Here is an 18,248-nt window from a genome sequence, read left to right on the forward strand (position 1 = left end):
GGTAATGGTTCTCTTTTATATGAACAAATGCAAGCTGAATGGCACGCAACTCTGCTGTATAATAATTACTACAATCGAGTGGGATCTGGTTGAAGATGGAAAAATCAGGAAACACAGCAGCACAGCCAACAGAGATTTCTGATCTTGAACCATCAATATAGACAGGCAAGAAATCAGAGTGAGCTGCTCTGTGTGCAATAAATAACTGAAGGTAGACAGATGATGGTATACAGAGCAGCTCACTCTGATTTCTTGCCTGTCTATATTGATGGTTCAAGATCAGAAATCTCTGTTTTGTAGTTGACAAAGTGAGAGGTTCCAGGAGAGTGCAAATCTACACAGGAATGCTGTTATGTTTGGTACAGATAATGTTGTCAACATTCGTGTCTCCCAATGCAGAGAAACGAGCTCTGGGAGAGACTTTATTTTTAGGGAAAAGTTAAAAAATGACTGTTTCTGTCTGATGGAGCAGGTTCATTTGTTTCAACATAAAGGCTTTAAGTGGGCGATGGGTGAAAGTCACCGGCAGCTATCCATATACTGTGATGATGGATGGGATCCAACCATTGCAGGTTACTCTGCCTTGCCGAAACATAGACTTGACACCCATAATCCAGCTTTGAATGTACAACTGCAGGATAAAGATGATGCAATGAAGATTGATTAGCACTCCATTCAGTAAAGGATAGAGTGTGAAGAAGATTCGATGCTTTCTTGCACTTTTCTCTTAGTTAACAAATGTGTGCAAGGAATGTAAGTTTTCTGTCAAAGATGAGTCTCCCAAGAACTTAGCTTCTGTTCATACTATAATAACAGTTTGTTCCATTCTTAATACGGGATCTGGTTAAAGAGTGCATTATTGACACAGACAGTTTTTTCTGCTGAAAACCTGAGCCCATTACACAATCAAATTCTTGTTGAAGTTGCCTTTTCAGTTACCCCTCTTGTTAAAAGAGTGACAGTAAATTGTGAAATCATCAATGCATAGAGCATTGCCTACATTAGGAGGAAGCTGTTAAGTGATGGAGTTACGCTGATTGCAAAAAAGTGTCACAGTTAAGACCAGTGGCGGCTCATGACTTGAAATCGTGGGGGTGCTGCAACTTTCGAAATATACACACACGCTGCAAGTATACAGTGTATACGCGTTTGGATAAAATATCAAAATTATGGTAAAAATTTTTAAAAAAATTAAACATGAAAAAATATTGTTTATTATCGATAAAATTATACAGTTTGGTATAATTCGAAATTACTTAAAAATAAAATCCATTATCATAACCCCAATAATGTTCTAAAATAAAAACTATAACAAACGTTATGTCTTTAATTGTAATGTCCAAATATTTAAAGAGACGGAGTAAATACGATAAGCACTATGAACACTCTACTACTAGTGCAAACTGCATATAAACATCAATGGAACTGCACAACGGACAGTGCCGCATTACGCTAATAGCTTGCATCTCACTATGACGTGCATATGCTTGTGCACATAGCAAATACTAGCAATATGACACTGTGGTAAACACAGTGCTGCAAGCGTCCTTTGCCCACCTAAGTGCTACAAGATGGATTTTTATTATTTTTTATACAAAATAAGATAATTGTATAGAATTGTTGATGATATAATTAAATATTACAACCAAATATAAATAAATTAATAAAGATATTTATATATCGAGAAAAATTGGGGTGCTGCAGTTCCACAGTGCCTATGCATGAGCTGCTGAAGACAGACCCCCTCGGGAACACCCTATTCTTGATCATAAGGCCGAGATAGCATATTTCCCACTCTGACTTGGAAAATTTGGCTAGACAGAAAAATATTAATCAATAGAGGAAGGTGTCCTCTGAGAACTATGTTGTAGGAGTCTTTTTAATATGCTTTTCCATGTCAAAGAATATTGAAACAAGTTGTTCTTGTTTCAGGAATGATTCTCTTATATAAGTTTCTAAAAGGATCAAATGGTCCAAAGTCGAATGAAATCTACAAAAACCACATTGTGTATTGGAGAGAAGATTGTTGCTTTCTAAATACCTGAGAAGTTGGGCATTAACTATTTTCTTTAATATCTTACAAAGGCAGCTGGTCACAGCAATAAGTCAATAATTCTTTGCTTGTGTAGGATCCTTTCCTGGTTTTGGGATAGCAATGACAATTGACTTGGCCAAGTCAATTGTGACCATGTTTTAATCCTTTCTGAGTGCTGTATACAATCCATTAAGCCTCCAACATAAAGAGTTTATGTTAAACTATAAAGCCGGTAATTATGACAAACATAGGAGACATCTTAAAATAGTGCCATGTCTTGAAAAGCTACAACAAATGAATCTCAGCATATGGGAAGTGGTCAGAGATTGTTTGAGAGGAGGAGTAGTATCATACTGCAAACCTAAGGTCAGGAGGATAAACCTGAGTGGGGATTAAATGGATGAGTAGAGATATAAAGCAAGAATTGACAAAAAACTGTGGAGGGAATATAAAGAAAAGGTGATCAGCATACTCACGAGCAGTACAAAGTGCAAGCAAGAGAGGTGACTAGTATGGTAAAAAAAGGCCAAAACAGATTATGAGAGAAAATCAGCTAAGCAGGCTAAAGTAAATCCAAAACAGTTGCTTTTGTTATGTAGTGAATAAGAGGAAAAATGACTCTTGAGGATAAACCTGAGTGGGGATTAAATGGATGAGTAGAGACATAAAGCAAGAACTGAAAAAAAAAAAAAAAAACTGTGGAGGGAATATAAAGAAAAGGTGATCAGCATACTCATGAGCAGTACAAAGTGCAAGCAAGAGAGGTGACTAGTATGGTAAAAAAAGGCCAAAACAGATTATGAGATAAAATCAGCTAAGCAGGCCAAAGTAAATCCAAAAGAGTTGCTTTTGTTATGTAGTGAATAAGATGAAAAATGACTATAGTAGGATGTCTTTTAATCAATGCTAACAGTAGGAAGGTGACAGAGGCAAAATAAATAGTTGAGTTGCTGAGTGATCATTTTGCAAAGATGTATCATCCATTTAGAGATATTGCAGTTACTCATGTGACACAAATGCACATCAAAAGTGAGGTAGATGAACAGGAGGTGTTCAGTATATTGAAAAATATTAACATGAATACAGCAGTGGGATTGAATGGCATGTCAACCTGTATACTACATAAACGTTCAAGAGAATTGGCATTGCATGTGATGAAGTTGTTCATTCTAAATCTTGGCTCTAGCAAGGTTCCATTGGGAGTGGAAAGAGAGTAAGATAGTCCCTTTACATAAAGATGGCTCCAAGACAGACATAGCTAACTACAGACCAATTAATCTATCATAAATACTAAAGTAGACATCAGCAAATTAGCAGAAAAATGCAACTTCGATTCTACAAATATCGTCAGGTTCTATTGTTTTGCACCCATAAATAAAAGGAAGGATGTAATGAACTTTCCATGCCTCATAAGATGCATGAAGAATATAAGACACAGGCAAGAAGAGTGACTAGTATGTTAAGGAAGACGAAACTGGAATATGAGGAAAGATTAGCCTTTAGATTCAAGGAAAATCCTAGGGAATTTTTTAGCTATGTGGTCAGTAGGAGGAGAAACGACTGTGGAATGACACTGTGGGATAAAAATGAGAATAGAGTGACTGATGCAGAGGACATAGTGGAATTGTTCAATGAACACTTTATTGGAGTGTTTCATCCTGGAGGAGTCAATTTGAATACTAGAGGGATAGAGGAGGTTCAAGGTTTAGAAGTGCAGGAGGAGAATGTGTTCAACATACTGAGTATTCTGGATGTTAGTAAAGCTGTGGGACTGGATGGTATTTCACGAGTTTTGAGAGAATGTGCTAAGGAACTGACAGTGCCCTTGACCTAGCTTTTCAATGAAAGTCTGGCTGCGGGAAAGATGCCCATGGAATGGAAGGAAGGTAAGATAGTGCTTGCATAAGGGGGTAGCAAACTGGAAGTGTCTAATTATAGGCCAGTTTGTGTGTCATCAGTAGTTAGTAAGATCTTGGAGAAGGAGAAAGTAGTGAGGGACCATATACAGCATTGGGCAGATGAGGGTAATGTTATCTGTGAGAGTCAGCAAGGATTTGTGAAGGGGTGCTCTTGTTTTAGCAATATGCTAGCCTTTTATGATAAAGTTACAAGAGCATTAGATGAGGGAAAGGCATATACTGCCATTTTCCTAGACTTAGCAAAGGCATTTGACAGAGTGCCACATGATAAGCTGATATTCAAGTTGCAGCACATGGGTCTGGATGCCAGATTGGTCAACTGGATTCAGGATTGGCTGTCCGATAGGTATCAGAGAGTTGTGTATGGTGGAGCAATATCAAAGAGGCAGAAGGTTACAAGTGCGGGTTCCACAGGGCTCAGTACTAGGACCTATATTGTTTAACCTTTATATCAATGACATTGTCCGTGGATTGCAAGGGGATATTCGGTTGTTTGCGGATGATGTGAAGCTGGGAAGGGTTATTAGTAACAGTACAGATGTGGTAGCCCTGCAAGAGGATTTGAATAAGCTAGATAAATGGGCAAATGAATGGGGCGTCAGTTTAACGCAGCAAAATGAAAGGTCTTGAGGTTTGGGAAACATCGATGGGATGCTGCATACTCTATGGGAGGAGTTATACTGGAGGAAGTAGGGGAGACGAGATCTGGGGTTGATTATTGATAGAAACCTGAAATTTAGGGGACATATTGCAAAGGTGGTGAAGGTAACACAGAGGATTGCTGCAATAATGAGAAGGACATTGACCTGCAGAAATAAAATGGTTATCATTCCATTGTATAAGACTCTGATCAGACCACACTTAGACAATTGTGCTGAGATCTGGTCCCCAGGATTTGAAGGGGATAAATTAACTGTGGAAAGGGTACAAAGGCAGATAACAAAGATGGTGTCGGGGCTGTACAATGTTAGTTATGAGGATCGGCTGAGGTAGTGTGGATTGCAGAGTTTGGTGGATAGAAGAAAGAGGGGTGATATGATTGAGACTTGTAAACTGTTGATAGGTGGTTACAGGGTTGACACTGGGGAATTCTTTCGCTTGGTTGAACAGCTGGAAGGAGTCATGACAAGGGGCCATCCCTGAAAGTTACAAAAGGAAACTGTGAGCAAGAGGGTGAGGAGTGGTTTCTTTGCATGGAGGGTGGTTGAAACGTGTAATGCATTCTGATAGAGTGGTGAGAGCGAGAACAGTCAATGAGTTTAAGGAGTGGTATGATAGACTTTGTGTTTCCTAGGAGTGACCTCACTTGATGAGTCTTGATAGACTTGTGTTTCTTAGAAGGGACCTCCCACGATGAGTCTTTTGACTCCATGGAGGCCTGAATAATAATAATAACAATAATAAAAGTGCTTTTGGTGTGTCACATATAAATCAATAACAGTAATTAACAAGTTCAAGGACACTTGATCCTAATCGCACATACGTGCTCGACCTGACCTAACATTTGCCACGAGAACAAAGATGTCAACGTCGAAACTTGAAGAAAAATGCCAAAACAGAGAAAACAATTGGCTCATAGACCATAAACAAGTTAAATTAGTGCAAAAATTAAGTGATACCACTGATAGCCACCATGGAGACCAGTATGTGGGCACTGCATAGGAAATGTACAAGGCTTGCAGTGAAATATATGCCCCACAGAACCTTGCATATCTGCTTCCCTAACATCCATGATCTCAACTCCATCCTTAATAGCATCCACTATCATCTTCAGTCTACCAAACCCTACTTACTCTTTTCGGCAGAAACTCAAATCTCACCTCTCCCGAGCACCATTCATCTCAACCTTCCAAACTACACACCATTTAACTCCTTTCAACTCAAGGGTGGCAGCTATGCATACATCTGCTGACATACCATGCCAGGAGTACCCAACCTAGAATCACCCAACTTTGATCTTCTTTATAATAAATTTAGTTTAATCCTTTATCCAAGTGTGAGCAAACAAAGTTTGCGTCTGAAAGTATCTTCAGGACTGGGCTAAGGTGGTGCAACACCAGGGCAACTCGTTGCAAAGGTGGAGCAAGCTACCAACACTCCTATCTTAGTATCTCCTATAATGCAAAACACATCTCCTTGCGGATATGTCTAATGTTATGCATTAAGGGAAGGGCCACTACCCAGACCGGTTTCGACCTTTATTGAGGTCTCTTCAGTGGGAGCCAGGCCCAAGTCGAGATATCAGGCAGAAGCATTAGCAGGTCATCTCCACCTATAGGAATTGCCAATTGGTGTGCCACCCTTTTTTAATAAATTACTCTGGATTTAGAGAAAGATGTTGAAAGTTTATTTTCCACTTGGTTAGAGTATAATAAATTTAGTTTAATCCTTTATCCAAGTGTGAGCAAACAAAGTTTGCGCCTGAAAGTATCTTCAGGACTGGGTTAAGGTGGTGCAACACCAGGGCAACTCGTTGCAAATCCAGAGTAATTTATTAAAAAAGGGTGGCACACCAATTGGCAATTCCTATAGGTGGAGATGACCTGCTAATGCTTCTGCCTGATATCTCGACTTGGGCCTGGCTCCCACTGAAGAGACCTCAATAAAGGTCGAAACCGGTCTGGGTAGTGGCCATTCCCTTAATGCATAACATTAGACATATCCACAAGGAGATGTGTTTTGCATTATAGGAGATACTAAGATAGGAGTGTTGGTATCTTGCTCCACCTTTGCAACGAGTTGCCCTGGTGTTGCACCACCTTAGCCCAGTCCTGAAGATACTTTCAGGCGCAAACTTTGTTTGCTCACACTTGGATAAAGGATTAAACTAAATTTATTATACTCTAACCAAGTGGAAAATAAACTTTTGATCTTCTTTGGTTGAAAATATCCCTTCTCTACTCAGTCAAATTCATTTGCTGTTTTTATTGCTCCCCTAATGCCACCAACCACTCTGAGTTCTTTAATTTCTTCTTCTTAAAAATTGATCATTTCCAGTCCCACTTTTCCAACAGCAAAATCATCCTCCTAGGAGATTTTAATGTCCACAACACTAACTGGTGTTCCTCCTCCAGTTGTACAGATCTTGTAGACAGAGATGCTAAAACATATGCCATCACTAATGACCTTACACAAATTGTTCACATGCCAACCAGAATAATCAGAACCATTCCCCAAAAAAACCTAAATCTCTTCCTCACCAATGACCCTTCCAAATACACAGTGAATGTAGTGGGCTCCCATACGAGAGTAGTTTGGCATTATAACACTGCCAAGTGGGACAGCCTCAGTGACTTCTATGCCTCATTTCCATGGTGCTTCCGGCCTTAGAACTCAGACATATGCAACAAACATATCACCAAAGTAATCCTAACACACATTCCCCACACCACTCTGAACTGCTGTTTCCTAACCAAACCCTGGTTCTCCAAAATATGTGCCAAGACTGTACAAATGAAAAATCAAGCATACTATAACTGGCTCACATGAAGAACTCCATCCTCCACTAGAGCTTATTCTCAAGCCCGAAATAGAGGTAAGAAAACTATCAATGCTTCCAAAACAGAGTTCAAAAGAAAAAGCAGGAAACTAGCAGTCTGTCCAAATGGCAGCTGAGTCATTTTGTCTCTTGCCAAAGCAATTGGCTGTAACTTCTGTCCAACACTATTCCCACCCCTATCATACCCAGATGGCTCTATTGAATCATCACCCACAGAAAAAACAATCTCCTGGCTTCACACTTCAGAAAAATATTGTCCAAATTAGACACAAAAAAGTCTCCTGGTCCTGATGGCATTCCTCTAATTGTCCTGAAGGTTTGTGCACCTAAACTGACTCCTATCCTATCCATAAATACCAGTGAAGTGAGAGTATATATCTTTTCCACAGCCTGAAAATTGGCCTATATTCAACCTATTCTCAAGAAGGATGACAAATCACTGCTATTTAATTGCCACACTCTCACTCAACTCAGTCCTGTCTAAAGTAATGGAGAAAATCATCAATTCCCAGCTCCTACACTACCTTGAAGGCACCCAGCTAATAAACGACTACTAGTGTGGATTCCATCACTGCCGATCAACAGGAGATCTGCTCATGTCACCAATCTCTGGACAAATGCCATGAAGAAGTTTGGTGAATCTCAAGTGATTGCACTTGATATCTTCAAAGCTTTTGACCAGTCTGGCACAAGGCTTACTAAGCAAACCTACATCATTTGGTACATTTCAGGACTTCTGTAGTTGGACTGTTAGCTATCTGTCTGGACAAATACACTATGTGTGATGGTAGATGGTTTGTTATCCTCTCACCATTTAACTAATGCTGGGGTTACACAAGATTCTGTTCTCTCACCAACCCTCTTCCTCGTATATATCAATGACCTACTTCAGTTGATCTCAACCCAATATACAGTTTTGCAGATGACAGCACATTGCACTCCTCCCTTTCATTTGATAAGCCTTATTCTACACAAATCACCTGAAACTACAGAACATCAACACAACTATCCTCAATTCTGATCTCCATGCCATCCTCCAGTGGGATTCAGATAACCTCATCAATTTCAATGCTAGTAAAATCCAGTTCTATCTTATTTCTCACAAAAAAAAAAAAAAGCCATTTTCTTCTATCATTTTTGACAACACCCAAATTTCCAGACAAGATGAGATTTCTCTTCTTGGAATTACCCTGACATCAAGCCTCTGCTGGCATAAACAGAGGATATATCACAACCACTGCATCCTCGGCTTCTAAAAAATCAGGATTTCTCATTTGCTCAAGACGTTACTTCACCTCTGAACAGCTGTTAACCTTATACAAATCACAAATCTGCTTAGCTATTGAATACTGTTCTCACATTTGGTGTGGGGTCCCTAAGAACTTCCTCAAAATGCTTGACTGAATACAGAAGAGAGCAATTAGATTGATTAATGACCCATCTCTTACCAACTCACTCTTCCCACTTCCACACAGATGTTTGGTTTCTCCAATATGTGTATTTTATAAATATTTCCATGGCAAATGCTCATCTGAAATAGCATCAATAATTTAAACAAGTAACGATAGGGAGGTTATTATCCCTCATTATAGGGTTATGATTTGGTGTATCTTTACTACTGTGCACATATTTGGTCATCTGTGTTTCTTGGGGATCAGAAGGTAGTAGACAGGATTCAGAGACAAGTGACCAAGCTAGTGACAGGTCTGTGTAATGCTCCCTATGAGGATAAGCTGAAAGTGTGGGTTACGATCGGTTGATTGGCAGAAAATAAGCGATATGATACTCTTATAAGTTATTAAAGGGGTCTAAAATTGAATGAAATGAAATTTTTCAAAATATGTCAAATAATCAGAGAATAAGAGGTTATCTGTGGAAGGAGTGTGGTTAGTAAGGGTGAAGAGACTAGATCGTTTGCATGGAGTGGTGAATGACTGGAATGAATTGCCAAAATTGATTGTGAGTGCCCTGATAGTGAATGAATTTAAGGAGAGGTATATTATTATTATTATTATTCAGGCCTCCATGGAGTCAAAAGACTCATTGTGGGAGGTCCTTCCTAAGAACATAAAGTCTGTCAAGACTCATCGAGGGGTGGTCCTCCCTAAGAAACACAAAGTCTATCATACCACTCCTTAAACTCATTGACCGTTCTCGCTCTCACCACTCCATCAGGCATTGCATTCCATAGTTCAACCACCCTCCATACAAAGAAACCACTCCTCATCCTCTTGCTCAGTTTCCTTTCAGGGATAGCCTGTCATTACTCCTTCCCGCTGTTCAACCAAGCGAAAGAACTCTCCAGTGTCAACCATGTAACCACCTCTCAACAGTTTAAAAGTCTCAATCATATCACCTCTCCTTCTTCTATCCACCAAACTCTGCAGTCCACATTCCTTCAGCCGATCCTCATAACCAAAATTGTACAGTCCTGAAACTATCTTTGTCATCCGTCTTTGTACCCTTTCCACAGTTAATTTATCCCCTTCAAATCCTGGGGACCAAATCTGAGAACAATAGTCTAAGTGTGGTCTGATCAGAGTCTTATACAACAGAATGATAACCCTTTTATCTCTACAGGTCAGTGTCCTTCTCATAATTGCAGAAATCCTGTGTGTTACCTTCACCAACTTTGCAATATGTCCCCTGAATTTCAGGTTTCTATCAATAATCAACCCCAGATCTCGTCTCCCCTACTTCCTCCAGTATAACTCCTCCCATAGAGTATGCAGCATCCCATCGATGTTTCCCAAACCTCAAGACCTTTCATTTTGCTGCGTTAAACTGACGCCCCATTCATTTGCCCATTTATCTAGCTTATTCAAATCCTCTTGCAGGGCTACCACATCTGCACTATTACTAACAATCCTTCCCAGCTTCGCATCATCCGCAAACAACTGAATATCCCCTTGCAATCCACTGGCAATATCATTGATATAAAGATTAAACAATATAGGTCCTAGTACTGAGCCCTGTGGAACCTGCACTTGTAACCTTCTGCCTCTTTGATATTGCTCCACCATACACAATTCTCTGATACCTATCGGACAGCCAATCCTGAATCCAGTTGATCAATCTGGCATCCAGACCCATGTGCTGCAACTTGAATATCAGCTTATCATGTGGCACTCTGTCAAATGCCTTTGCTAAGTCTAGGAAAATGGCAGTATATGCCTTTCCCTCATCTAATGCTCTTGTAACTTTATCATAAAAGGCTAGCATATTGCTAAAAAGAGCACCCTTTCACAAATCCATGCTGACTCTCACAGATAACATTACCCTCATCTGCCCAATGCTGTATATGGTCCCTCACTACTTTCTCCTTCTCCAAGATCTTACTAACTACTGATGACACACAAATTGGCCTATAATTAGACACTTCCAGTCTGTTACCACCCTTATGCAATGGCACTATCTTACCTTCCTTCCATTCCCTGGGCACCTTTCCCGCATCCAGACTTTCATTGAAAAGACAGGTTAAAGGCACTGTCAGTTCCCTATATGTTTTGTTTGTACAAACGTTAGTGTAAGTCTCTCATGATGAGTCTCTGGACTCAATGGAAATACTGTATAATAATAATAAAAAATTACTGCACATCCAAAATATCTTATTTTCTAGTCACCTTTATTCAGGGGTGTAGTCGGGGCAAGGCGACGCCCTGGTACTTTTTTAAAACTATCAAAATTTTTAAATTCATTATAATAAATCATAAGAATTATAATAATGAGACTTCTAATGCATTTCTGGCATTCGGTCAAAAAATAGCAGCTTGCCGTTCTTGTCATTTTTTTCAGAAAACAAGCCAATCTCTCTGCCATATGGCCGTTGCAATAATAATAATAATGGTGCACTTCGTGCTCTGGATTTTTGTTTCCAAGGTAGAGCTCTGGCACTATTTCTTTTAGGACTACACCCCTGCCTTTATCATCTGTGACTAAGCTTTTTCAATAGCCTTCATAACATTCTGCCACCTTTCTAATATTTGTGTTCTAACTTTTACCAAAATCTTTTATTTAGTTACTCTTGCACATTATTATGTCTTAACATTTTTTTTTCCGTATTTCAGAATACATGCTGACTTTTTTGTTAGGAACTTTCATTTTCTTTTCCAGGATTGTTCTAACTTTTTCAGTGCATCGTGGAGTTTTGGTTTTTATAACCTTGCAGATAATTCACGACATGACTCATTATTATTATTATTATTTGACCTCCATGGAGTCAGAGACTCATTGTGGGGGAGGTACACACTATTTCAACAATGGTCATCCAACCATACCTTAAACTGATTCAATGTGTCTACATTCACAATACACCCAGGCAATGCATTCCACTCACCAACCACTCTCCACGCAAAGAACCTTCTCCTTACACCTTCATACAGTTTCCAGCAGTTGTGATTTTTAAAAATGTGATTGATTTATAAATATGATTTAATCCATGTTTTTCTTCAAGTTCTGCCACTGCCAACTAAAAGTCACGTATTTTTTCTCTTCATACAACCACAGTAAATATAAATAAATAAACTAAAATGTTCCTTTATATAAATATATAATATTAACATTATTAAATTTATTATATACTATTAAATCATTTAGTGCATTTATTCCATTTATCTGTTCAGCCATTTCAGCAAACATGGTCTGTTTAATGAAATGCAAACAGACCATGAAAAACAAATACTGGCCTGATTAGCTGAGTGGTTAGAGTACCCACTCTCCAGCCAAAAGGCTGCAGGTTCAAATCCCGCTATGGGCATGGATGTTTGTGATTGTCTGTGAAAATACTAGTAGTGATGGGCAGTAGATGCCGTTGTAGTTGGTGCATTGACTGGTGGAGACAGAGTTGTATTGTAGGTGTCCTTCCTCGATGAGTCTTTGAAGTCCCTGGAGGTGTCACATAAAAATAATAACAACAACATCCATGCTATCAAAACATATTCCTTACTTCTTGAAAGCAAGATTTCATTAAATTTCTCTTCAATATTTAATAACACTTCGATCTCCATGTAAGTTCAGGTTTATTATTATTCTCTTTTTGGGCTGACTTATTTCTAGCTTTTCCTAGTACAAACACATTACAAACACAGCCTCCTCATCCTTTAAAAACTAACTGTCCTTTTCCACTTAACAACTTTATTTCTCAGCACAAACTGATAATGCTATAAAAATATTACATCTGTCCAACTTAACAATAGTGTCTTACAATTGCAGTGGTGCACCAAACCTACCCTAAAAATAATCCTTATCAAACAATATTGCTGGCCTGGTTAGCCAAATGGTTAGCATATCCACTCTCCAGCCAAAAGGCTGTGGGTTTGAATTCCGCCGTGGGCATGGATGTTTGTGATTGTCTGTGAAAATACTAGTGGTGGTGGTGGAGGACAGTAGATGCCGCTGGTTTAGTTGCAGTTAGTTGTAGTTGGTGGACTGACTGGTGGAAACAGAGATGTAGAGTAGGTGTCCTCTTTCTCGATGGGTCTTTGAACTCCCTGGAGGTGTCATGTAATCAGGGCCGGCATTACCATTTAGGCAAACTAGGCAACAGCCTAGGGTGCAAAACTTTCAAAATTTGCAAAATTGAAGGCAAGAAAAATTAAAATTTGATTTTCATATATTATACATATTGTATATTAATTTGTATATTATTAATGAAACATGTCAAAATAATTTTTATTTTTTATATTTAAAATTTCATTTTAAAAAATATCAACTTGTGAAATAAGGGGCACACTTGTAAACTTTGCCTAGGGTGCAAAATAACCTGGCACCGACAGTGCATGTAATAATAACAATAATAATAATAAAACAAACCTCCAGTCACCTTCTCGGAGATATTATTTCTGCTTGATGCCTTTACTATAAGTAATGTTCTGACAAAGTAGTGACCATCAATGCATACAATACACTATTCTGCTTAACAATCAGCTGTAAATTTACCAAACTAGTTTTTCATCATCCTCTTTCATCCCATCTATGTCTGTTCTTTGGAAATAACCATTACCTTTGTAAGGCACCAATACTGATATATGCTTTATAGCCTCTCATTATGAGACTTATATTATTATTATTATTATGTGACACTTCCAGGAAGTCCGAGGACTCATCATGGGAGGGCACACTACTCTACTTCACTAAATACATCTCATCCTCTCCACTACTACTCAATTCTCCAACTATGACACTACTACCATCAACACCACCCACCATCACCAATAATAGCATTTTTGTCTGTAAATTGTGTGTGTGTGTTCTGAAGGTCGTTCTGTTTTGTCTGTAGGCGGGATGAAAAATCAAAGTTTTCTGGGAGGAAAAACCCTGCTATCACCGTATGAGATCAGCTAACTCACCTTCAACTGAAAAAGTCCATAGAAGCCTTGTCACGATGAGAATCGAACTAAGGTCTTTTCCAATCGAAGGGCGCGAATGTTCCGCTATTCTTCCAATTTCGCTATGGCGGCTACTATATTAAAAATAAAATAAAATAAATAAATAACAGTCTGCATTTGAAAACTGAATTTCAGTATTTCATTTGGAAGTTCAGTTTGAAAACCGAATTTCACAACTAAATTTCTGTTGTGCTGAGAAATAAAATTACTCAATGTAAAAGGAGAGTAAGTTTTTAAATGGATAAGGGGCTGTCGATGGAATCCTGAGCTTGCATAGAGATGCGAGTATTATCAAATGGGACTCTGAATCCCATCATCATGCTAAAAAGGCAAACATTGCTTTATACTAACACTGCCAATGATTACAAAAAGTAACTTGACAAATAAGAGATTAATTTTAAAGAATATTTCTCCCTCCCTATTCGAAATCTGTTAAAACATGTGCAGCAGTTATTCAATACTCCTTCATGGTTCAACTCTAAACTAATAAATCAACTTTTTTCACCCTCTTCATTTATTCCTTCTACTGCTGTCTTCTGGAACACCATTCACTCTTATATATTTCCTAAGGAGTATAATCTGTAGACATTCAATCCAATGTCAACATAATTCTTCTTTCTCCTCAACTTTCTATCCATCCACACATGTATATACTACAGCTACAATGATCTCTCATGTATAGGATTACCATATGAAAGAAAAAAAAAATATATCAATAAGCTAATAATAATGAAAAATTGTGTGGTACTATCATAGTATCCTACAAACCCTTTGAAGGTACTTATCAGAAAATGATATACAGGTTATTTTTACATCACCATTAACATTTTATTTTCTCATCCACCTTTTCAAGTAAAAGAATATGGAAACACCAAAAAGAGGAGTACTAATATAATATGGTATCATTAGAGACAATGATTGCAATGATCCAAATGAATACAAATTTCCAGTCCAGTGAGGTGCTGCAGTAAGAAATGAAAGGTAACAACAAAATACTCCATCAAGAAATATCACTCTTTGGTTTATACAGAACTACTCTCTTCTTAAATCTTCTGCTTAATGTTAAGCACTGCTAGCATAATATGGAAAGTGATCCACTTGAAAGTTGTACTACTTCAATTTCTTGAAGATTACACTTTTTTTCATGGAGCCCAAAATAAAAAAATTACTTCCATTCACAACTTGATATTTCATATGCTTCCTAAAACTATTTTGTTTTTGATTGCCCTACTATGTTCATAAAAAAACTTGGCAATCTTGTAAAATTTTTCTCATCTTCTCCATTAAAAAATTCTTGGGTTAACTAACCTAGACATTGACACACTTCCAGAGATGACTTTTCTCAATAACTGGAACTCCGTTTTTTAAGACATCTGTCACCCCTCCCATTTCAACGAATCCTGGCCTCCCAAGAATGTGTCAAATAACAATAAAATAAAATTTCAAAGAAATGTCTACGAAAAAAAAAACAATTCTTTAAAATTTGTATATTTCACACATCCTTCCGACTCACGTGACTAAGGTCATCTGCGACTTATTTACTATATCAAGTGTATTACATATTTATCAAGTGTATTACATATTTGGAGCAAATCATTCCCTGATGTTAGAATATTGAATTATATAAAAAAAAAAAATCAATTATTTCTATGAGAGACAAACTTGAACGTAATGACATACACTTAAAATTTCAAAATTAGCATATCACGCAATTTCTTACCTTTTAGTTATAACAGATCAACCAAAGAAAATTGGGGCTCATCAATTTTGAATTATCCCATTTCAAAAATCGGACTCTTTCCCTTCAAACGGTCATTTCGTTAACATGGGAGTTTAAGGGAGCCCGCAGCGGACGCATCGCTGTGTGAACGAGGACGTAATATGCATATATATACGATTCTGTTCAAATTGACACCCGTCTGGAGTATGAACGTTTATTCAAAGAATATTAAGAAGCCCTAGTGCATCGTTTCTAATTGCGATAATAAACGTTCTAATCCTTACTATTTAAATACATCGTCGTTTAAGTGCTCATTAATGATTTTAATCTCATAGTCCCTAACAGTGTTGTAATTTTAACCCTTTATATATAGCCGTTGTTATGGCATTTCTTGCACTGTGTGCAATTGTGTTTGATTCTAATACTCTTACACTTGTCGATGTTTTTAAATGTTAACTAATTTTAATGAATTTTAAATTCTTTCACTGCAAACGTGCTTCTTTCTGGAAAATACAACCTCTAAATGAACGGCAAATTTACAATGATTAAAAAAAAAAAAAAAAAAACATTCCAAACATCTAACCTTCAGCACTTACTCAAAGTCACAGAACAACATATGGTTATGTAGTTTATTCACTCTGTGATACACACATATGTACGAAATCTCGTTTCTTCCTTCATCTCGATAGCACATGATTTAAAAAAAGATTAAATAAAATAATAATTGTTACCACAGTTATTATTATTTTATAGGGGGGAGAGTAAACATAATAAAATTAATAATACCTACCTTAGCTTGAGAAAGAAACAGAACTACAGGCGGGGGGAAAAATAATATTCAGTAACAAATTGAAATATTGGGAAATGAAAGTTTATTTTTTATGACTAGGAACCATAATTGAAAACGTAATGTCGAAAGAGAAAACAACTACATTGCAATATTGCCTAAGCCATGTTTGACTTATCTTCACAATCAGAATGCACTCGAATTAAAAATAATACAACTGGTTACAGTACTTAAAAATTAAAAAAAAAAAAAATCAAAGAGCAACTTAGAAAGATATCAGAGGTCTTTTTGTGTGTGTGTTTCATTGATTTAACTGCCTTTCTACGTCCTTCCCTACTAAAGGCAACAAATTAGGCGAATTTCACTTTCTAATTTCCTTTAAAATTTATTATTTGAGAAAAAGAGAAAGATAGAGAGCTCATATAACAAATTAGTGGAATACGCCGACAAGTCGCTTTTTGATAGCCACAGGTGCAAATGAATGTTCCTATCAAATTTTGTCCAACAATACTAGGGATATGATTAATCATTTGGCTAATTTTCCATGAGACATTCTTAACTTTTAATCATCGGCTACTCCGCTATAACTTTTATTATTATTATTCCTCTAACATCTTTTCATTTTTCAATAAAGCAGATAGGAAGCCTCATCTCTGTCGGTCTCGCAATCAACCAGAGTGGGGCATGCTGGATAAGAGCAATATTTCTAATCCAAACTGGCATTAATGTTTATTATTATTGTTGTTGTTCTCACGAAAGGTTATTTATTATTATTATTATTATTATTATTATTATTATTATTATTATTATTATTATTATTTGACACCTCCAGGGAGTTCAAAGACTCATCGAGGGAGAGTGTGCCAACAGCATCGAACGATTGGGCCCCTTCCAACTACTAACCGCGTTCAAACTTACTTAACTGAGCCATTAGTAGCAGAGGCTCTACCATTTGCAAACCTGTGGTAGATTTTTTGTACTGTGGGTGAGTTAAGGATTTTTTTTCTATTATTATCATTTTTATATATTTTTGTATTTTTTACACAGTCCAGAAACCCTGCTCTAGAGACCAAACATAAAACTTTTTCATGGAAATGGGATTTATCTCCCACCTAAAGACAATCACAAACATCCATGCATACGGTGCAATTCGAACCCGTAGTCCAGGAGTGTCAAACTCAATTAGAACGCGGGCCATTTGCTATAAAACTGTATCTCAAGTGGGCCCCAAAATTTTTTCGACTAAAAAAACCTGCACTAATTAGAATCAAGGGAAGTGAAAAAATGAGTATAAATAAATTGGAAATTTAATAACAAAAATTGTACTTATTCTAAGTCATTACAAGACATAAAGTATAATGATTATGACAACTCAAAAAAAAAAAAAATAATAATAATAAAGATAAAGATAAAGAAATAGCCTGTGTAGCTCAGTAGAAGTGGCGTTTGCACTCTACAGCGCTTGACCGCACGAAGAAAGGATTTGATGCTTCAAATCTAGTCGCCGACTAAAGGAACTTTTTCTAAGCCTTTTATCTGCCGGTTCCCGAGTTAGTCTATCTCTGGCCCGGGCTAGCGGGTTTTTTTCCCGGAAACTCGGGTTTTTCGTCCCGTAAACTCAAGAAAATCGACAGTAGAACACAAACTATTTTCAGACATTAAAAAATATTGTGTTAGGGTTAGAGACCACGAGATGGCGGTCTTTTTTACTGTGTACCCGATGAATCAGTGATAGCCTTGGGCCAGCTATCTCTCTGATTGGCTACCAGTGGAGATTGAACTGCCCACTCAGTCTCCAAAAGTTAGATAGGGTAAATGGCCCCGCCTATATACGGGAACAACATAGGCGTTAGCTGATTTTTTTTTTAATATAAAGAATATTTTTATTATATTAATATTTAC

At 37.5% G+C, this 18,248-nt stretch overlaps 1 protein-coding gene across 7 annotated transcripts in view; it reads right to left on the reverse strand.

Annotated features, from left to right (window-relative positions):
• Window positions 1-16,537, reverse strand: part of LOC150104038 (kynurenine aminotransferase-like) — a 228,184-nt gene extending 211,647 nt beyond the window's left edge. For 2 of the 7 annotated variants that reach the window (XM_090396694.1, XM_090396689.1), the window contains exon 1: window positions 15,560-16,102. The gene's annotated coding sequence lies outside the window, so the exon portion shown is untranslated. Of the gene's footprint in view, window positions 1-15,559; window positions 16,110-16,155; window positions 16,239-16,349 lie in introns of those variants that run through there. The other 5 variants (XM_090396692.1, XM_090396693.1, XM_090396695.1 and 2 more) reach the window with 5 other exon arrangements.
• Between the last annotated feature and the right edge of the window lie 1,711 nt (window positions 16,538-18,248).

This window comes from Typopeltis vanoorti, chromosome 8, assembly GCF_054136105.1.
Source record: "Typopeltis vanoorti isolate ZY-2024b chromosome 8, IOZ_Tvanoo_1.0, whole genome shotgun sequence".
In the NCBI taxonomy this organism is placed as follows: Eukaryota; Metazoa; Arthropoda; class Arachnida; order Uropygi; family Thelyphonidae; genus Typopeltis; species Typopeltis vanoorti.